The 23,249-nt window shown below is 45.3% G+C and overlaps 1 protein-coding gene across 1 annotated transcript in view; it reads left to right on the forward strand.

The window, feature by feature from the left end:
* Positions 1 to 23,249, forward strand: part of FAM107A (family with sequence similarity 107 member A) — an 87,700-nt gene that overhangs the window by 23,611 nt on the left and 40,840 nt on the right. The window lies entirely within an intron of this gene.

A 23,249-nucleotide genomic window follows, 5' to 3' on the forward strand; every position in this document is an offset into this window, starting at 1 on the left:
CTTGCAGTCCATGGGGTTGCAAAGAGTCGGACACGACTGAGCGACTGAACTGAACCTATATGTATATACAAAACACTAAATCCATAACATAACACTGCATATTTGATAATCAAGTGATTTTTCCCACTTGATTTTCACATATAGGTATTGGGTATCTTCTGTGTTAGTAAACACAGATCTACAGCATCAATTGTAGGCACAGATTGTTGCATTTTATGGAGATAATACAGCTTATTTAACTAGACCCCTATCTAGACATTTACGTTTTTGCCAATGTTTTTTACTGTCCTGAATTTTATTTGTTATTTTTGGCTGTGCTGGGTCTTCACTGCTGCAGGGGCTTTTCTCTAGTTGTGAGCGGGAGCTGCCGTCTCGCTTCCGTGTGATGGGCTTCTCACTGCAGAGGCTTTTCTTGTTGTAGAGCACAGGCTCGAGAGCACTCGGACTTCAGTTATTACGGAACGTAGGCTCAGTTGTTGTGGCAGCCAGCCTTAGCTGCTCCACGACGTGTGGGATCTTCCACGATCTGGGATCAAACCCATGTCCCCTGTATTGCCAGGTGGACTCTTTACCACTGAGCCATGAGGAAAGCTCTTACTATTATAAACAATGCTGGTTAATGCAAATCCTTGACAATGCTTCTTTGCGTATGTGTTCAGCTGCTAACACAGATTCCTAGGGATGGGTGGCATAGAGACTGGCATGGTCCCCCCTGCAGGAGGGTGTGCTGTCAGCTCCCTGCAGGTGCGCACCTGCGTGGCCATCACCCCACAGCAGGTGTCCAGCAGTCTCCAACACTAGATACCATTTTGTTTTAATTTCTGCCAATCTGACAGGTGAAAAACAATACTCTGTTGTTAACTGAGTGTGCATTTCCTTAGTTTCTGGAGAGGCCAAGTATCTCTTACATTTGCAGGCCATTTGGATTTTGCTGGCTGATGAATGCCATTGTCCGGTCTTTGGCAAGGGCCTTGTGGGTGTCTCCTCCCTCCGCCCTTCCACACCCCAAGCCACAGGCTCAGTGGCTCCCCTGGAGTGTAACTTGCACATGAGCAGCAGAGCTGTGCTTCCTACAAGACTGGCCTCCCAGGGAAGCTAGGGCCTCACTCTCAGATCCCCCCAGGCAACCAGAGCTGGGATTAGTGCAGTCCACTCCTTTCCCTCAAGGTGAATCCTCCCCCCAACCCCACCCTGCCGAAAAGTCCCCGCGGCCCCATCCACACCCCCGCACCAAAGAGATTTTAGAAACCAGATCTGCTTATAGAAAGAAAAAAAAATCTATTCTCAAATTCCAAACCCACCCAGCAAATAAATTCCAGGGCTGATTATTAGCATGACTTAAGGAGTCTTTTTTTCAAAACATTCCTTTAAAGTTCAGTGCTCCTGAGAGGTTAAAATGAAATTGTACATATGCCAAGATCTCCACTGAAAATGCCCCAACCACTGACCCAGGGATCCTCCTGTAAGAATTTCCCCTCCAGGTGGGCATACAGAAGGCCATATGTAAAATGCCCACAACAGCAAAATAAGAGGTAGCATCCTAAATGTGCATCAGTAAGGACCTACAAAAAAAAAAAAGTTACGAATGACATTTACTGGGAAACGTGCAAACAGTAAAATAATACACTGAAACTGAATGTGCTTGTGTGGAAAGATGCCTTCGAGACGTTGTAAAGTGAGAACAGCAAGTTACCGAAGAGTGTGTCTTATGTTTGCATTTTCCAAAAGGAGAGAGTTGTTCTAGATGTTTATGGAAGTGGAGACGATTCTCGGGTGGGTGGGTAGGAAACTACTTACAAAGGTTTCATCTTGCAGAGAGATTTGGGGTTAGAGTATTTGGAGATTTTTTAAGTCATACTTTATATTCATCTGCATTGCTTAAATTACTAGCATGAATGTGCTCTACTTTTATATAATGAAAAAACATAAAAGTTTACATGAATAATACTAGTTGTGATCAATAATGAGCTGGTCATTGGTAATAGTGATAGTAGTGTGGCTGTTAAATAGCTGATCGAATGCCAGTTATGTGCCGGGCACTGTGTTTTCTGTCATTCACTCTTAAAACCAGCCCTATTTTGATACCCATTTTATACATGAGGAAACCTGAGTCCTAGGTTAAGAGGCTGATTAAGGCTCCATGTCATTACAAAGCCCTGGTTCTTTGCTCAGGGTGTGGTTCTGGGGCCCCAGCGAGACCCAGTTGTGTGTGGGCTCTGCCAGTGGGGCCCTCCTGATAGGCTGGGTAGTTTCCCAAGGGGCAGCTGCTCTGCCATCTGTGCCTATACTTGTGACTTCTCTCCTTCCCCACCTCACTCCTCATAGTTGGGCTGTCCAATACAGACTACTCAGCTTAATGAAAAATAAGAATAGAACTTATACCCGCCATGGCACTGGTCACATTTCAAGGTCTAAACCGCCACATGTGACTCGTGGCTGCTGTATGATCAGCATAGATGTGGAGCATTCCCATCGCCGTGTGAGGTTCTACCGGACAGCACTGCCTCATCGCGGGTGTAGAGCCGGGCAGACCTGGGCTCAGCCGTGCGCGTCCACTTGCTGACAGTCAGCTGAGAAAGGCACGTAAGCTGTCTGAGCCCCTGTGTTCTCATCTGTAAGAGAGGATGGCACTATAGCTACTTCTTAGTTCTTACGGGCTTCCCAGCTGGCTCCGTGGTCAGGAAGCCGCCCGCCGACGCAGATTCAATCCCTGGGTTGGGAAGATCCTCTGGAGAAGGAAATGGCAACCCACTCTGGTTTTCTTGCCTGGAGAATCCCATAGACCGAGGAGCCTGTTGGGCTACAGTCCACAGGGTCGCAAAGACTCAGCCACGACTGAGCACACATACCTGCATAGCTACTTCACTGGCTGTTGCAGGGACTGAGATCATGCCTGTTGCGTGGTCAGCCAAGTCCTGTCACAGGAGCAGTTTAGAAGGTAACGAGGAAGGCAGAGCTCTGCAGTCGGACAATTCCTGACCTCGGGCAGGTCCCCTCGCTGCTCCCAGCCCCTGCCTCCTAAACTGTAAAACAGGGTGGACGTCACCTACCCTGAAAGGCTGCAGGTGGCTGTGCCCAGGGAGAGCCAAGGTCCTTCTCTCCTCTGTCTGAGAAAAGGCAGCTTCTGCAGGTAACGTGTTCTCATAAGCCCTCGGAGTAAAGGATTCCAGAAGAAGGAATCCAGAAGGCCGATGTGCCGACAAAGGAAGGCTCTGCCTTCAAAATAAAACAATCACGGGATGCTGATTTATCACCCATCGGATTAGGGAGGGGAGGAAATAGTTTGAACTTTTCATTGAAAGATAACATATAGAAATTGCAACCATCATAAGTATACCACTCAATGAACTTTGAGAAAGTGAAAGTATCCGTTTAACACTCCCCAGATCAAGAACCAGAACATCCACAACATCCCAAAGCCCCCATTGTGCCCCTCCCAACCTCTGTCACCCAGCTGCTATCCTAACTTCAGTGCCGTAGATGAGCGTTTGTTTATTTATATTGAAATATTGGGCTTCCATTGTGGCTCAGCCGGTAACGAATCCTCCGGCAATGCAGGAGACCTGGGTTTAATAAAATAAATGTTTTATTTATTTACAGTTAAATATTTATTTTTATTTGGCTGTACCTGGTCTTGGTTGCGACACACAAGATTTTTAGTTGTGGCATGCAGACTCTGTAGTTGTGGCATGTGGGATCTAGTTCTCCAACCAGGGATCGAACTGGGGCCCCTGCATTGGGAGCATGAAGTCTTAGTTGCTGGACCACCAGGGAGGTTCCCATAGATTAGATTATTTAGATCCCTAACTAGATCCCTTAGATCCCTAACACCCAGAGTTAGGGTGTAGACCATCCAGTGGTCTCAGACAGCGACGGTGGGCAGTACACACGCGCTGGAGGTGTGACCAGACCAAAACTTGGGTCCGCTTGCTCACAGTAAAGCCAGTCAACTGACGCTGGGGTGGTGAAGGAAAGTGCAGTGTTTATTGTAAGGCGCCATACGAAGAGTCTGGAACAGCTAATACTCAGAAAGCCCCAACTCTCCCATGGGTTTCAGCAACGGATGTTTAAAGGCAGAGTGAGGGAGGGGAGTTCCAGGGTATGTGACCAGCTTGTGTGATGGTGGGACGACAGGGCGCTGTCCCAGGAGTCAACAGCATCAGTCCTTAGGCTGCGTAAGCCTGGAGGCCACGTGCTCATGGTCGTCAAGTACTTGGCTTCTTCCCTTTGGTGGGGGTTTTAGCATCTGTGAAACAACTCGGGAAGTGTGCCCCAGACACTGTTATCCAGGTACTTCAGAGAGGAGCTGCAGAAGAGGGGGTGGGGGAGCGGTCTGTCCCGGGAAGGCCCATAGGATCCAACTCGGTTTCAATTCCCCTCTTTGCTTTGATACTCCTCAATCCTGAGAACAGGGGCAATGAGTGATAGAGCCACTTCCTGGTGAACAGGGGTGAAGTCAGTTTTCCGGGATTAGCGGAGAGGAAATCATTGACTTTCCAACAATTCCTAAATCCCACCCTCAGCATCGGTATTTTAATTATGAAAACATTACCTGTTTTTCATGGCTTTGTCATAGCACCCAGACCAGCATTTAAAGATTAATAGACATATCACAGTTAGGATACTGATCAGCATATACGCTTGAGGTGTTTCCCAAAGGAGTCTTCCTATTCCATACGGCCCCCAGGACAGTAAGTTATGCAGAGGGTCCTCTGTACAATCTCTTGTAACCCAAGCAGTGTTTTGAATTACTCTCTTTATTTGGGTTTCACTTTTTCCATGGCTATTAATATATACCTAAAGGATCTGGTGCCTTCTGCTAAGAGTCTATAGTTTGAGCTCTCTTGTCACTACTGTTCCTAAAGTTAAGGGAAAAGGTTCACGATTATAAGAGGAGACCTTCAGACAACAAGGTTGCAGTTGGTAGCTGCTAGCAGATGCTGTTTTGAGAATGGTTGCCGGTGTCTATAAGTCCTGTATAGTTCAGAAGATTGAAGTTCTCAGTCATACACAATCATGTCTGAAATCACGTCCATAGCAGCCACCTTCTTTTGTCTGCACAAAACTGTTTTGAGTGGTAAATGCGTCCTTCTCCTCAATGGCCAAACCAGATGTACAGTGGATGGGTTTTTAGAAAATACCGGTTTTTGGTTGCGCTGGGTCTTCGTCGCTGCACAGGCTTTTCCCTAGTTGTGGCACCGAAGGGGCTGCTCATTGTGGCGGCTTCTCTTCTTTCAGAGCACAGGCTCAAGGCACTCAGACTTCCGTCCTTGGGGTATGTGGGCTCAGTAGTTGAGGCTCCCGGGCTCTAGAGCGCAGGCTCGGTAGGCATGGTACATGGCCGTAGTTGCCATGAGGCTTGTGGGATCTTCCCAGAGCAAGGATTGAACCCCTGCATTGGCCTGAGGACCCCTAACCACTGGACCACCAGGGAAGCCCAACGATGTATGTTTAATAAGCCACAAAACAGGCCACTCTGGTCAGTAAAGCTAAACCATATATAAAGCCAGAATGACCTGCCCATACCTTGGTGTGTGAAGATTTTTTCCCCATCTTTTCCCCTTTTGATTGCAATCTTTTGATAGACCAAAGCATTTGGCCCTCAATGCCACCGTGGCCCACGCCTGCCCTGGTTCCTTCATGTCCCTCAGTGCTAGGCCTGTTTTTTGTTTATATATATTTTCCCAGTTGTCCACATTGGGGGAAACTAATTAGACATAGTCAATAGCTCAGAGGTTTGTTACCAGGGAAAGATGATACAGGCTATACATTTTATCAGTCATACCCAGCTGTCACACAAACACTGTGCATGTACTGTCAGGAATAGATTTACAGCAAGCAGTGTTATATTGGGCTGGCCAAAAAGTTTGTTAGCATTTTCCCATAATATCTTAAGGAAAAACATGAACAATCTTTTTGGCCAATCCAATACATCATACTCTGCAACAACTCTCCTTTTTCCCCATTGTAAACACTGAGGACAACAGTGTGGTTAAAAATAAAACAATTTAACATTCAGGGTCAATAGGGACTGCAGCACACCAGGCCTCCCTGTCCCTCTCCATCTCCCAGAGTTTGCCCGAGTTCATGTCCATTGCATTGGTGATGCCATCCAGCCATCTCGTCCTCTGATGTCCTCGTAAGACAAAAAAAAAGTACCTGATAGGTGTCCTTTAATCCAGGTTGAAGACAGTCCTTTATGATGTCCCTTCCAGCATGCGCAACCCCCTGACTGCAGTCATGGGGCATCCAGTCCTCATCCAAAGAGAGACTTGTGATAAGTTTCAGAAACAAACTTGGAATATCCTCTTAGTAACTCAGCCAGACTTGACAATAATAAAGCAACAGAGAGCCATCTGGGAAGTGAGTCTTAGGCATTGACCTGTCTTAAATACTGATCTCAGTTAACAACACTAGAATTTACGGTCCACTGAAACATAATCATTTTGTAAAGTTATCCTGATTTTTACCAATATGCCCAAGTTAAGGGTGTTGTTTGCATAGTAAGTCTGGTTAATAGATGACATCAGTTCAGTTCAGTCACTCAGTCATGTGCGATTCTTTGTGACATGGACTAGAGCATGCCAGGCCTCCCTGTCCATCACCAACTCCCAGAGCTTGCTCAAACTCATGTCCATCAAGTGGATGATGCCATCCAGCCATCTCATTCTCTGCTGTCGCCTTCTCCTCCTGCCCTCAATCTTTCCCAGCCTCAGGGTCTTTTCAGATGAGTCAGTTCTTCGCATCAGGTGGCCAAAGTATTGGAGCTTCAGTTTCAACATCAGTCCTTCCAGTGAATATTCAAGACTGATTTCCTTTAGGATCGAATGACTCATCTCCTTGCAGTCCAAGGGACTCTCAAGAGTTGCTTCTCCAACACCACAGTTCAAAAGCATTAATTCTTCTGTGTTCAGCCTTCTCTATGGTCCAACTCACATCCATACATGACTACTCTACTGGAAAAGCCATAGCTTTCACTGTACCGACCTTTGTTGGCAAAGTAATGTCTCTGCTTTTTAATATGCTGTCTAGATTGGTCATAACTTTTCTTCCAAAGAGCAAGCGTCTTTTAATTTCATGGCTGCAGTCACCATCGGCAGTGATTTTGGAGCCCAAGAAAATAAAGTCTGTCACTGTTTCCATTTGTTTCCCCATCTATTTGCCATTAAATCATGGGACTGCTTTCTATGAAGAAAGTGAGCACTGAAGAATTGATGCTTTTGAACTGTGGTGTTGGAGAAGACTCTTGAGAGTCCCTTGGACTGCAAGGAGATCCAACCAGTCCATCTTAAAGGAAATCAGTCCTGAACATTCACTAGAAGGTCTGATGCTAAAGCTGAAACTCCAGTACTTTGGTCACCTGATGTGAAGACCTGACTCATTTGAAAAGACCCTGATGCTGGGAAAGATTGAAGGCAGGAAGAGAAGGGGACGACAGAGGATGAGATGGTTGGATGGCATCACCAACTCAATAGACATGAGTAAACTCCAGGAGTTGGTAATGGACAGGGAAGCCTGGCATGCTGCAGTCCATGGGGTCACAGACAGTCGGACACGACTGAGTAACTGTACTGAATTGATGGCACAGGATGCCATGATCTTAGTTTTTTGAATGTTGAGTTTTAAGCCAGCTTTTCACTCTCCTCTTTCCCTTTTATCAAGAGGCTCTTTAGTTCCTCTTCACTTTCTGCCATTAGGGTGGTGTTATCTGCATATCTGAGGTTATTGATATTTCTCCTGACAGTCTTGATTCCAGCTTGTGCTTCATCCAGCCTGGCATTTCTCAAGATGTATTCTGTGTGTAAGTTAAATAAGCAGGGTGACAATATACAGCCTTGATGTACTCCTTTCCCAATTTGCAACCAGTCTGCTGTTCCATATGCGGTTCTAACTGTTGCTTCTTGACCTACATACAGATTTCTCAGGAGGCAAGTAAGGTGGTCTAGTATTTCCATCTCTTGAAGAATTTTCCAGTTTGTTGTGATCCACACAGTCAAAGGCTTTGGCATAGTCAGTGAAGCAGATGATTTTCTGGAATTCTCTTGCTTTTTTTCTGATCCTGCAGATGTTGGCAATTTGATCTCTGGTTCCTCTGTCTTTTCTAAATCCAGCTTGAACATCTGAAAGTTCTCGGTTCATATACTTTTGAAGCCTACCTTGGAGAATTTTGAGCATTACTTTGCTAGCTTGTGAGATGAGTGCAATTGTGCGGTAGTTTGAACATTCTTTGGCATTACCTGTCTTTGGGATTGGAATGAAAACTGACCTTTTCCAGTCCTGTGGCTATTGCTAAGTTTTCCAAATTTTCTGGCATATTGAGTGCAGCACTTTCACAGCATCATATTTTAGGGTTTGAAATAGCCCACCTGGAATTCCATCACCTCCACTAGCTTTGTTAGTAGTGATGCTTCCTAAGGTCCACTTGACTTTGCACTCCAGGATGTCTGGCTCTAGGTGAGTGATCACACCATCATGATTATCTGGGTCACGAAGATCTTTTTTGTATAGTTCTTCTGTGTATTCTTGCCACCTCTTTTTGGTATCTTCTGTTTCTGTTAGGTCCATGCCATTTCTGTCCTTTATTGTGCCCATCTTTGCATGAAATGTTCCCCTGGTATCTCTAATTTTCTTGAAGAGATCTCTAGTCTTTCCCAGTCTATCATTTTCCTCTATTTCTTTGCACTGATCACTGAGGAAGGCTTACCTCTCTTTCCTATTCTTTTGAACTCTGCTTTCAGATGGATTTATCTTTCCTTTTGTCCTTTGCTTTAGTTTCTCTCATTTTCTCAGCTATTTGTAAGGCCTCCTCAGACAACCATTTTGTGTTTTTGCATTTCTTCTTCTTGGGGACGGTTTTGATTACTGCCTCCAGTACAATGTTATGAACTTCTGTGCATAGTCATTCAGGCCTTCTGTCTCTCAGATCTAATCCCTTGAATCTGTCACTTCCTCTGTATAATTGTAGGGCATTTGATTTAGGTCATGCCTGAATGGTCTAGTGGTCTAATAGATCACATGGGCTCTTTTAAATTGACTATGTTGGAACTTTTCATAAGGAATTTCAGATTAAACTTTCAAAAGGTCTTTGAAGGCCAGGAATGCCACACCAAGGGCTTGTCAAAGATTGCACCTTATAGATTTGGGTGCAAATAGATTCCTCCCTCCCCAAGTTCCCCCAAATATCTTACGATTCTTGCATCTTTTAGGAGGTGGCCTTCCTTGTTTACCTGATAAAGCTACTGGGAACCTAAAGAGTTTTCCAGTTTCTGTAGCATTCAGGTAGAGAAAAAAGATCAATGTTTCAGTTCTACTTACAAAGGTATAATAGACCAAGTTCCTACAAAGCATAATTAGTTTAGGCAAAAGAAGGTTTCCTACATTTGGAAAACACAGACTAAAAGCCAGTAATATTTCAGATAAAACTAAAAAATTACAACCACATTTCTTTAGTTTGGGCTTCCCTGGTGGCTCAGATGGTAAACAATCTGCCTGCAATGCAGGAGACCCAAGTTCAATGATCCATGGGTTGGGAAGATCCCCTGGAGAAGGGAATGGCTACCCACTTCAGTATTGTTGCCTGAAAAATCCCATAGATAGAGGAGCCTGGCAGGCTACAGTCCATGGGGTCACAAAGAGTTGGACACGACCTAAGGGCAGACTTTTCATTAGTTTAGCCAATCCCAGGTAACTAATCCTTTTTGATAAGCTTTATGAAATCAGTCTCCATTACACTTTTAACATTTCTTATCCAAGTTCAGCAGCATGATCTGAAAGTTACCGGAAACCAGTACTCATCAAAAAGTCCTTTCTATGACTCTTGAAGATGAAACATGTTTGCAAAACATCAGTGTAACTAGCTATGAATTACAAAATACTTAGAAAAAAGCAAGGTTAAAGATATGATTTCAGTGTTATTGACAAAAGAAGCTTAAACAAGTTGCTGACACATAGCATTTTAAGATAGCTAGGATTATGACTGGTAACATTATACCAGGACCTATCCAAATTTCATAAACATCCTGTAATTTCTAGAATGTGTCAACTAAAAAAAATGTACCACCTGAGAGTTGTGAGTCAAGCTTTATTTGGGGCCCGGGAGACAGCGCCTTAGACAGGTCAGAGAAACTGCTCCAAAGAGGCAGGGGGCCGGTCAGTATATATGTTATTTTGGTGAAGGGGGAGTTCATGTAATCAAGCACATGTTTTTCCAAAAAGTTTCTACTCGTCTCATGAAGCTTCTGCTAGTCACGAGAAACAGCAATCATTTAAGCATTTTAGTGATTTTCTAGATAAGAGGAGACACAAGAATTGAGCTGATAAAATCAGTTCCTAAGATTATCTAACTCTCTGAAGACCTGTTTTTCTTGCCAGTTTTTCCCTGAGCACAGAGTGCCTCATTTCTGCTTTCCACCCTGAACTCCTTTCAGGGCGTGTTGAAGGTCAGCAGCCGCAGCAGCACATGATTTAACCCTTGTAGAGGCAGATGGCAGGTGCCCATAGCAAGTGCCGATCTGTAGTTGACAAACGTTGGTGACATTTACCTATAAAGGATAATCTGAGAAGGCTTATCACTCACTCAACAATGCTTCCTGTGTAATTTAACATACCACAGAATCCTAGTTCCATATTTCTCTCTGAGATGACTTAGATGTAGCATCCCAAAGTTAGCTGAACTTTGAATTCACTAATGAATTTTATAAATCATTAAATTCATACGAAGTTAATCTTTTCTCCAACAAACTCTGTAACAGAAATAACATGAACTTATTGGCCAATAATAAACCTCAGTAGAGTAAAAGTAAAACATGTCTGTATTGATTAAACAAGTGAGTTTAAGCTAGCTTTAATATCAGATGTTAATTTCATATTGAATATTTCCTGGATCACGTGAACCTGAAACTTTTTCTGGCCAGTTTCTATTATACTTAGAAGTATTTAATTAGTAAGAGCTTGCTTTTAAGTCAATTAAATAGAGTTTATTTACAAGTTAAAGACAGAACCAGAGATCTTACAGGTTTCCAGCTTCAGATTATAAAGATCTCTCTGTTTTCCCCTCAGTCTCAGAGACTACAGAAGATCAATAAGTTCCTCAGAGTCCAGGCAGAACATTTTTATTTTAAAAGCACAGAGACACAAATGCAAGTTCCTCCTTGGAAACAGGCTCCTCTGTCCATAGGATTCTCCAGGCCAGAATGCCACTTCAGAGTGGGTTGCCATGCCCTCCTCCAGGAGATCTTCCCAACCCAGGGATTGAATCCAGGTCTCCCACATCGCAGGCAGATTCTTTACCAGCTGAGCCACCAGAGAAGCCCAGGAATACTAGAGTGGGTAGCCTATCCCTTCTCCAGGGATCGAACCAGGTCTCCCGCATTGCAAGCAGATTCTTTACCAGCTGAGCTACCAGGGAAGCCCAAGCAAAGGACAGTAATAGACAATAATACATATTATTCAGTCCATTCACATGCTTCACTTTCAGAGGAACATGAGTCCACATTCAAGTTACTAGGACCTTTAATGAAGGTCAAAACCAGGAAGAGAGAACAGGACTTGGACTCAGGTACCAAGATAATCATGCACACACACACCCAAAGTAAAATCCAAACCAGTTCCAAAAGGCTCTCTTTGATATAATAGTGGAGCTGCTCTCAGCCAGGCAGCAGCGAGCAGTGGCATACATCCCAATCTCAATTCCCTGCCCAGAAATTGAACCTGGGTAGCCTGCATGAAAACCAGGAATCCTAGCCATCCAACCAGCCCGGGCTAGAGGCTAGAAGCTGCTTATCCCCTGGATCTTTGCCCCCAGTGAAAACTTCATTTATCACTGAGGCAGAAACTGTAAATTCAGGTAGAAAGTTTACTACTAGAGACACAACGCAACAAGTGGGAGACCACATAGAGAAACTGTTGAAACAGAAGCAAGGCAGAGATGCACACACAGAGAGAAAGCGTGTAGGCAACCCCCCTCGTGAGGAGTGTAGTAAACAGGCCGATACGTCATTTATATTAGGCAATTCTTCCGGGACTTTGTCTTCCTTCAGGCCAATTATCTGGTTTCTTTTTCTACATCTGACCTGCCCTGGGAGCCTCCCCTGGAATGTGCATGAACCCCTCAGCCAAGATGGTTCTTCAAGTGAAGGCTTCTGGGAGGAGCAAGACGCATTATGGCCTGGCCTTAGCCCCTGATCTTTGACCTACAAGGAGCCCTTCTGCCCATGTGTAGTGTCTCCCTTGTCCCAAAAGACAGGGAAGTGGAGATCTCTTAGTTCTTTACTCAAACGAGAGTTTGCCCTTCTTTGTCCTTGCCATGACTATTACTTTAAGGTGTTTACAAGAGACAAACACTGGCTATTTACCCTGTTTCCATTTCGGAGGGCAAACAGGAGGCTGACCATAAATGCCTCAACTGGAACCCACCCATCTCTTGTCTCAGGAAATGCAAACAGGAGGCTGGCTGTAAATGTCTAACTTGGAGCCCACCTATCTCCCACCTGAGAGCGATCAGGGCCATTGTTCTCTAGATTTCTGGGTGTACTGAGGCCAAACAGTGTTACAGTTGTAAAAAAAAGTCATTTTCTTTCATTTCTAGGCGCCGAGCTGAAGGTCTCCCAGCACACAAACCAGACCAATGCAAAAATGGTCTCTAGGGATCACAGCTCTTTAATCCCAGAAAGGGAAATTCCCAGCCCGTGCCCAGAGAGTCAGAAACAAAGCCAAAAGACTGTGCTCCAGGCCAGAGGGGAGCACCCCAACTAGCGTCCCCTCAGATGGAGCCAGCGGGGCCGGGCCTCCATCCAAAAGGGAAAATCCCAACCAGTGCTCGTGGTCGCCATTTGTTGCAGGAAGGGGGACCCCTTCCAGGGCCCAAAAGGGGTTCTTGTCTAACAGTTGGAAATGAATTATCTGAGGAGATGCACGTGCTGACAAAGCGAGAGGCTTTTTTGGGAGGGGATGCCCGGTCAGAGAGCAGCAGTGTGAGGGAACCCAGGAGGACTGCTCTGCCACATGGCTCCCAGTCTCGGGTTTTATGGTGATGGGGTTAGTTTCCAGGTTGTCTCTGGCCGATCATTCTGACTCAGAGCCCTTTCTAGTGGTGCTCAGTCAAGATGGATTCCAGTGAGGAGGATTCTGGGAGGTTAGTGGGACATGTGTCTCTCTTTGACCTTTTCCGAATTCTTCCCATTGGGGGTGGCTTGTTAGTTCTGTGTTCCTTACCAGGACCTCCTGTCATAAAATAACTCATGCACATGGTTACTCTGGTGCTTGGCCAGGGTGGGCAGTTTGAGTGTGTTTCCCCTAACCCTCTGCCATGGGCAAAACCAGCGCAATGGGGAAGAACACCCTGGCGTTGTCACATGGGAGCCTCCCATCACTTACTGGAGATATCTCAACCCGCCAATATGAGCGCCTTGCTTCCTTCACCACAAAAATCAGAAGCACCATGGGCCAAGGAGACCAGTTGGCCGCGAGTGCTCGGGGCTGTCCCTGGGTCATAGGTGCTCAGGCAGATGCTAAACGGGACCTGGGAGCCACCCCGGTCAAGAGCCCACGTGCAAGATGTCCACTCAGGACTCCGGCCCCACGCTGGGCACCAAAACTGTGACTGAACCAAAGCTTGGATCTGCTCACCAGCTCGCAGTAAAGCCAATCTAAGGACACCAGGCTGGGGTGAACGGACATGCCGTGTTTATTGTAAGGTGTAAGCCCCAACTCGCCGATGGCTTCACCAAAGGACGTTTGAAGGCAGAGTGAAGGAGGGGAGTCCCGGGGTATGTGACCAGCTTCTGCACAGCCCTCTGGCTGATGTGAGGTAACAGGAGGCGTCGCAGGAGTCAACAGCATCAGTCCTTAGGCTGCGTAGGCCTGGGGGCTACGTGCTCGTGGTCGTCAGGTACTTGGCTTCTTCCCTTTGGTGGGGGCTTTAGCATCTGTGAAACAACTCAGGAAGTGTGCCCCAGACACCGTGATCTCGGCACTTCAGAGAGGAGATGCAGCGGAGGGATGGTGGAGGGGTCTGTCCCGGGAAGGCCCCGCAGCGTCCTGCTTGGTTACAGACAGAATTTGGTAGCATCTGCTGAAACTTAAAACACATGCACCCTTCAGCCCAGCACTTTCTACCTCCCACCATCTGCCCGAGGGAAACACTCACATCCATGCACAGACAGGCAAGCTCAAGGGTGTTTGGAGCAGATTTAACTGTAATAGGGACCTCCTGGAAGCAACCGAAATGTTGAACTGAAGGGGATTTGTTTAAGAACAAACGAACCACGGCATCATGCTATATTACAAACTCAGTAGATCAAAAGAGAAAAGCGGATCTACGTATATTAACATAGAAATATCTACAAGACATATCATAGAGCTTAAAAAACAAGCTACAAAAAATGACCAAAACACACATACGTCATCGAAAATAGTGGTAACTCTGGGGAAGGGGTGACGTTGAGGTTGAGAGGGGCTAGAAAGGAGACATGTTTTATATGCAGTTGGGTTGTTCCAAATGTTTAAAGCAGCAGTGGATCTATATATTCTTGTGGGAACTATTTTACAAGGTTTTAAGGTGAGCTAGACAGCCCCCCTGCCAACTGCAGGTGAGGAGCAGAAGGCTGTCCCTCCGCCTCCTGGCTGGGGGGCAGCTCCTTGTCCAGGGCCTCAGCCTGGTTCCAGGAGGGCAGCATTCCGGGCCTCTGAAGCCCGAGGGGCTGGAATGAAGGGACAGTGAGCAGACCCCGGAGACGAGGACCCTGGGGGCTCCCTCTGATGAAAGGCGGTGCCCTTGAGGATACAACACCAGTACAATGTAAATGGACCCCTGGAAAGGGACAGGCCCCAGGGTCTGGCACTTCTCCAAGCAGTGCCCAGCGCTGTAAATAAAGGGTGGCTGGCTGTGATTCCCCCTGTCCCTGGGGAAGGAAGCGAGAAGCAGCAGGCGTGGCCTCACACAGCACAGTGGCTCTGTGACAGCAAGGCAGTGAGGCTCACGGAGGGCCCTGCGAGCCCTGTGTTCATGAGCTCAGGAATGGGGAACGGGAGAGGGTGGGCAGGAGCCCAGGGTCATGTTAGAAGGACTCCATCTTTAAAAATTAGCTTAGGGGAATTCCCTGGTGGTCCAGTGGGTAGGACTCTGCACTCTCACAGCCGAGGGAATTGGTTCAGTCCCTGGTTGGAGAACTAAGATCTCACAAGCCACTCAGGGCAGCCAAAAAATTTAAAAAAAAAGAAAAAGCTTGAGAGGGACGCTGGTCCAGCTGAATTCACAGAAAAGTGTTCCTTAATCTCTCTGAGCCTCAGTCTCCTTTTCAGTAAAATGGGGTACAGTCTCTCTGCCACCACACACACACACTCACACCTGACCTGTGAATGTGACTAGGGCCCCAGGCACCAAAGTCAGACTGCCTCCAGTCTAACTGCATTGCTGCCACCTGCTAGCTGAGTGTCCTGACCTGTCCAAGGCCTCAGCTTCCTTCCTCATCCACAAACCAGGAACCCAGCTCTTCCCTAATCTCAAAATCTGAGACTCTTAAGTTATTTATCTTTGGTTTTCAGTTAATTGTACAGTGATCAAAAATGTCTGTATCATATCGACATTTGGTGCTTACTGAGTTGGCTTGATGCCACTGTACAAACTCTACTTTGTAAATATTCACTATATGATTAAAAGAACAAACTATGCATTATGAGATTTAAGTGAGACCGTACAGGCTTCCCTGGTGGTTCAGACGGTAAAGCATCTGCCTGCAGTGCAGGAGACCCGGGTTCAATCCCGGGGTCGGAAAGATTCCCTGGAGAAGGAAATGGCCACCCACTCCAGTACCCTTGCCTGGAAGATCCCATGGACAGAGGAACCTGGTGGGCCACAGTCCATGGCGTCACAAAGAGCCAGACGTGACTGAGCGACTTTGCTTTCACTTTCATACAGGTACAGTCTTAACACAGCTCTGAGATGTGCTCAATAAACATGTACTACCATATTAAGGTAGTTCTCTTTACTAAACACCTATGTACCAGAAACTGTGCTGGACTTTTTGGGTTTTGTTTTTTAATTTCTTTCTCATTTAAGTCACCACAGAGCATTGAGTAGAGTTCTCTGAGCTATACAGTAATTTCTCACTCGTTACCTATTTTATATATAATATCAACAGTGTATATATGTCAATCCCAACCTCCCACTTCATCCCACCCCATCACAATTCATAATTTGTTCTCTATGTGTGTCTCTATTTCTGGTTTGCAAATAAGGTCATCTATACTGTTTTTCTAGATTCCACATACATGCATTAATACATATTTGTTTTTCTCTTTTGGACTTATTTTACTCTGTATGATAGCCTCTGTATCCATCAATCTCTCTACAAATGACCCAGGTTTGTTCCATCCCACTGTTGATGGACATGTAAGCTGCATGTCTTGGCTATTGTGGATAGCACTGCAGTGAACACTGGGGTGCATGTGTCTTTTGGAGTTATAGTTTTCTCTAGGTTTTCTATATGCCTAGGAGTGGGATTGCTGGGCCGTGTGGTAGTCCTATTTTTAGTTTTTTAAGGACCTTCCATGTTGTTCTTCATAGTGGCTGCATCAATTTACATTCCCGCCAACAGGGCAAGAGGGTTCCCTTTTCTCCACACCCTCTCCAGCATTTATTGTGTCTAGATTTTTTGATAATGGCCATTCTGACCAGTGCGAGGTGATAGCTCATTGTAGTTTTGATCTGCATTTCTCTAATGATTAGTGATGTTGAGCATTTTTTCATGTGTTTGTTGGCCATCTATACATCTTCTTTGGAGAAATGTCTGTTTAGGTCTTCCACGCATTTTTTGATTGGGGTTTTTGTTTTTTATATTGAGTTGCATGAGCTGTTTATATATTTTGGAAAGTAATCCTTTGTCTGTTGCTTTGTTTGCTAACATTTTCTCCCATTCTGAGGGTTGTCTTCGTTTTGTTTGTTATTTCTTTTGCTGTGCAGAAGCTTTTAAGTTTAATTAGGTCCTATTTATTTTTTTTAATTGGAGTATAATCGCTTTAAGATGTTGCATTCCTCTCTGCTATGTAACAGAGTAACTATTTGGGTGTCTCTATCTCCTTGCTTGAGCCTCTCTCCCACCTCCCACCCCACCCTTGTCAGTCATCCCCGGAGTCCTGAGCGGAGCTCCCTGCATTGTAGGGCAGCCTCCCCCAGCCATCGGTTTTACGCATGGTAGTCATGTGTGTGACTGCTCCTTCCCAATTCGCCCCACTCTCCCTTTCCCTCACTGTGGCCGAATGTCCATTCTCTGTAGGTGTGTCTATTCCTGCCTGGCAAACAGGTTCATCTCTACCATTTTTCTAGATTCCATGTGTATGTGTTAATATACAACATGTGTTGTTCTCCTTCTGATTAACTTCACTGTGTGTGACAGACTCTAGGTCCATCCATATCACTACACATGACCCAATTTCATTCCTTTCCATGGCTGAGTAATAGACCATTGTATATATGTACCACACCGTCTTTATCCATTTATCCATCCTTCTTTTGATGAATATTTACATTGCTTCCACGTTCTGATAATGTAAACAATGCTGCAATAAACATTGGGATATATGTGTCTTTTTCAAATTATGATTTTCTCTAGGTATATTCCCATTAGTGGGATTGCTGAATCATATGGTAGTTCTATTTTTAGTTTTCTGAGGATGCAGGTTTCCCTTTTCTCCACACCCTCTCCAGCATTTATTGTGTCTAGATTTTTTGATGATGGCTGTTTTAACCAGTATAAGGTGATAGATACCTCATTGTCGTTTTGATTTATATTACTCTAATGATTAGTGATGTTGGGCATTTTTTCATTTGTTTGTTGGCCATTTTTACATCTTCTTTGCATAAATGTCTATTTAGGTCTTCTACCCATTTTTTGATGGGACTGTTTGGTTTTTTGACATTGAGCTGCATGAGCTGTTTGTATATTTTGGAGATCAATTCTTTGCAAATATTTTCTCCCGTTCTGAGGGTTGTCTTTTTGTCTTGTTATGGTTTGCTTTGCTGTGCAAAAGCTTTTAAATTTAATTAGGTCCAATTTGTTTATTTTTGTTTTTATTTTCATTACTCTAAGAGATGGGTCACAAAAGATCTTGGTGTGGTTTATGTCAAAGACTGTTCTGCCTACGTTTTCCTCTAGGAGTTTTATAGTATCCAGCCTTATATTCAGGACTTTAATCCATTTTGAGTTTATTTTTGTGTATGATATTAAGGAGTGTTATAATTTCATTCTTTTACATGTAGCTGTCTAGTTTTCCCTTATTAAAGAGGCTGTTTTTTCTCCACTGTGTAATCTTGCCTCCTTTGTCATAGATTAGTGAAAGTCACTCAGTCCTGTCTGACTCTTGTGACCCCATGGACTATAGCCTGCCAGGCTCCTCTATCCATGTAATTCTCCAGGCAAGAACAGTGCAGGAGATCTTCTTGACCCAAGGATCAAACCTCAGTCTCCTGCACTGGCAGGCAGATTCTTGTCATAGATTAGGTGACCATATGTACATGGATTTATCTCTGGGCTTCCTATCCTGTTCCATTGGCCTATATTTCTATGCCAGTACCATACCATCTTGATGACGGTAGGTTTTGTAATATAACCTGAAGCCAGGGAGTCTGATTCCTCCAGCTTCATTTTTCTTTCTCAAGATGGCTTTGGCTCTTCAGGGTGTTTTGAGTTTACATACAAATTGTCAAAATTTCTTTTCTAGTTCTTTGAAAAATGCCATTGGTAATTTGATAAGAATAAGACTGAATCTGTAGATTGCTTTGGATAGTATAGCCATTTTCACAATACTGATTCATCCAATCTAAGACCATATGTATCTCTCCATCTGTGTTATCTTTGATTTCTTTCTTTAGTATTTTATAGTTTTTGGCATATAGATCTTTGCCTCCTTAGGTAGGTTTATTCCTAGGTATTTTATTCTTTTTGTTGCAGTGATCAATGGGATTGTTTCCTTAATTTCTCTTTCTAATATTCCATTGTTAGTGTAAAGGATGCAAGAGATTTTTGTGTATTAATTTTGTATCCTGCAACTTTACAAAATGCATTGATTTACGCTAATGATTTTTCTGGTGGCATCTTTAGGATTTTCTATGTATAGAATCCCGTTATCTGCAAACAGTGGCCGTTTTACTTCTTTTCCAAGTTGGATTCCTTTTATTTCTTTGTCTTCTCTGATTGCTGTGGCTACTAGGACTTTCAAAACTATGTTGAATAATAGTGGCAAGAGTGGACCCCCTTATCTCATTCCTGATCTTAGAGAAAATGCTCTCAGTTTTTCAGCACTGAGAATAATGTCTGCTATGGGTTTGTCATATATGGCCTTTATTATGTTGAGGTAGGCTCCCTCGGTTGGGCTTCCCTGGTAGCTCAGATGGTAAAGCACCTGCCTGCAATGCTGGAGACCTGGGTTCGATCCCTGGGTTGGGAAGATCCCATGGAGAAGGAAATGGCAAGCCACTCCAGTATTCTTGCCTGGAAAATCCCATGGACAGAGGAACCTGGTGGGCTACAGTCCCTGGGGTCGCAAAGAGTCGGACCCGATTGAGCGACTTTACTTACTTACTTACTTAGGCTCCCTCGGTACCCACTCTGTGGAGAGTTGGTTTTTGTTTTGTTTTTTTTTTAATAATAAATGGGTGTTGAATTTGGTCAAAATCTTATGGTATTTATTCTTCAAGTTGTTAATGTGGTGTATCACATTGACTGATTTGAATATATTGAAGAATCCTTGTCTGCCTGGGATAAACCCCACTTGATCCTGGTGTATGATGCTTTTAATGTGTTTTTGGATTCAGCTTGCTAATATTCTGTTGAGGACTTTTGCCTCCGTGTTCATCAGTGATGTGGACTGTAGTTTTCTTTTTCTTCTCGGCTGTGCTGAGTATGCACTGCAGTTCCTGGGCTCTTGGCAGCATGTGGACTTTTCCAGTTGTGGTGTGCAGGCTTCTGCAGTTGTGGTGTGCAGGCTTCCGCAGTTGCTGCACACAGGCTCTAGAATGCACAGACTGTGCAGTTATGGGACACCCACTTCTCTAGTTGGGGCATGCGGGCCGTCTAGTTGCAGCATGCGGTCTTTAGTTGCCTTGTGGCATGTGGGATCTTAGTTCCCTGACCAGGGGTCAAATCTGTCCCATGAGTTGGAAGGTGAATTCTTAACTACTGGACCACCCTGGAAGTCCTGTTTTGGGTGATGTCTTTGTCTGGTTTTGGTATCAAGGTGATGGTGGCCTCATAGAATGGGTTCAGGAGTGTTCCTCCCTCTGCAATTTTTTGGGAACAGTTTCCAAAGTATAGATGTTAGCTCTTCTCTGAATGTTTCCTAGCATACACCAGTGAAGCCATCTGGTCCTGGACTTTTGTTTCTTGGAAGTTTTTACATCACAGTTTCAATTTCACGACTTGTGATTGGTTTGTTCATGTTTTCTATTTCTTCCTGGTTCCATCTTTGGTTGTACTTTTCTAAGAATTTGTTCATTTCTTCCAGGTTGTCCATTTCATTGGCATGTAGTTGCTTATAGAAGTCTCATGATCCTTTGTATTTCTGCAGTATCAGCTGTAACTTCTCCTTTTTCCCTTCTAATTTTGCCTCACTTCACATTGTGCTGGACTTTGAAGACACATCCCTGAATATCACAGTCTCTCTTCCCACGATGTTCACAATTTAATGGAGGGGCACGGAAATAAAGACGCACAGAGACACACCTCCCTCTGGATTCACCACTGGCTACAAGGACTAATAGTCTGCGGTCCTACCCTCATCTCTTCTAACCTCAGAATTCAGACTCTCCTATATTTATCCAAGTGAAAGTGAAAGTTGCTCAGTCATGTCCGACTCCTTGCGACCCCATGGACTATAGCCTGCCAGTCTCCTCTGTCCATGGGATTTCCCGGATAAGAATACTCCAGTGGGTTGTCATTTCCTTCTCCAGGGGATCTTCCTGACCTGGGATCAAACCCAGGTCTCTTGCATTGCAGGCAGAGTCTTTACCATCTGAGCTACCAGGGAAGTCCCATATTTATCCAAGATGCCATTTTTTCCAGCTCTTCTTTTTCCTTCTTCTCCTGCACCAGCCCAAAGGATGGTACACAAGAAGGGACATCAGTGTATCAAAAAACCCTGTTGTGAAGATACCAAAAGCACAGCACATACACTGATAAAAATCAGTGTAGACAGTATCTGCTGTAGCTGAGCATTCACCTAGCTTAGGACCCAGCACTGGCTGCTGACCCAACAGAAAGGAGCACCGAGTTTACCAGACAGCTGACAGGAAGGTGTTCACAGCAGCCTTGTTAGTCACGCCCTAACCTGGAAGCCGAAGAAGAGCAGACACGCACACCACAATGCAGCAAGGGAACAGGGCAGTGAAGAGTCATCTGCTGACGGAGGCGACAACCCTGCTGAAGCTCACACAGGCTTCCCAGTGACAGAAGTCAGACCCTGAACAGTAACTGTGACGAGTCCGTTTGTGTGATGTTCTAGAACAAGATAAACTAGCCTGTGGTGATAGGGGTCAGAACAGGGTTTACTCTGGGAGAAGGCGGGCATTGGCTGAGACGGGGCACAGAGGAGCCCTCGGATGCAGAGGATGTCTTACAGCCTGGACTTGGAGGTGGTTGGTGAACACACGTGTGAACCTTCACTGGGCTCAAGGCGAGTGCACGTCATGGTGGCGTGCCTGATTTCTAAAATGTTTATACAAAGCAAGGTCCCAGAGGTGTTTGTATGTATTTGCTTATTAAGTTCCTGGCTGCACTGGGTCTTCGTTGCTGTGTGCAGGCTTCCCCTACTTGTGACTAGAAAGGGCTGCCCTCTGACAACAGTGTGCAGGCTGCTCATTGCAGTGGCTTCTCTTATCGCAGAGCACGGACTCAGGACTTGGGGGCACAGATTCAGTTGTCCTGTGGCATCTTTGAGACCAGGGATCAAACCTGTGTCTCCTGCATTAGCACGTGGATTCTTAACCACTGGAGCACCAGGGAAGTCCCCCAGAGGTGTTACTTGGCACATGCATCATCCTGTGAGGAGGGCTGGAATGGATGAGTGATGGGGTTGGGGGTCTTCTTGACACTTATCAGACAGAGACATCAGCCTCCGGGGGAAGCACTGCAGCAAAACGGAGAAAAGGAGGCTGGACATAGGCTCACCCAAGGACCCACCCCAAGAGACTGTCCTCAACAATCAAGGACATGAAAGGAAGTAGGCGGTGGCCACAGGAAGGACAGGGGAAATGCAGATGTCTTTGCGCTGAGTTGCGTTCAGTCATAGTTGGGTGTATTGTGCAATACATAATAGTGTTTCCTCTGGAAATTCTATGTACATTCACTAACCTTAGAACTAGGCCAGCATCTTCCGATCCCTCTGTGGTGTGAGCAAATGAGAATTGGCTGTATTTATCAGCACAGTCCTTGGAAAAGACTATCAGTTACCTGTAATACGTCAGCAAAGGTCCAGGCGACTTTTCAAATCAGCTTTGCCTTGGCAAGTGGCTGCGGGCAGGCGGAATGTTTCCTTCATCAGCAAACCTCAGTGACTGCGGGGAGAGGACTCTTTCGTGGTCACTGAGCTTTTACTGGACGCAAGTTGGCCTGATTGCCAACAAATCTGTTGTGCAAGGGAGGTTGGCAGGCATGCAAGGGATACTTGTTTGAACTCCGAGTCCAGGGAGCTGCTCCTTAGGAAAGCCTGGCCCTGTAATGCTCACACCACCCTTGGGACTCAGCCTTCCTCTCCAGGTGTGTGTGGGGAGATGTAAGGAGAAGCTCCGATAGCCCTCCCAAGCCTTTGGAGAAGGTCATTTTTCTGTCCTGGGATTTTCTTCTAGAGATGAAGTTACTGGTCCTCTTACTCTTTTTGTTTAAACCATGAAAGAGGCTTGGCAAGATCTCAAATACGCTCTCTTTTCTGTGCCCTCCTTGGCGACAGAGCTCAAAACGGCAGAGCGCCCCAGGGAAACGTCAGGACCACAGGCCCTTCTGTCCCCGCTCTAATCTCTGGGCGGGCGGGCAGGCAGCAGCAGGCACCGCTCATTCCAGCCCTGACTCACTCCCTGTGGAATCACACACTTCCCTCACAGAGCCCAGAGCTCACCGTGGGTGTGCATCCATTCTGTTCACTTCACTCATTTTTTTTTTTACTGGAATATAATTGCTTTACAATGTTGTGTTAGTTTCTGATGTACAACACTGTGAATCAGCTGTAGGTGTGTCTCCATCCCCTCTCTCGTGAGCCTGCCT

The sequence above is a fragment of the Odocoileus virginianus genome, chromosome 26 (genome assembly GCF_023699985.2).
Source record: "Odocoileus virginianus isolate 20LAN1187 ecotype Illinois chromosome 26, Ovbor_1.2, whole genome shotgun sequence".
In the NCBI taxonomy this organism is placed as follows: Eukaryota; Metazoa; Chordata; class Mammalia; order Artiodactyla; family Cervidae; genus Odocoileus; species Odocoileus virginianus.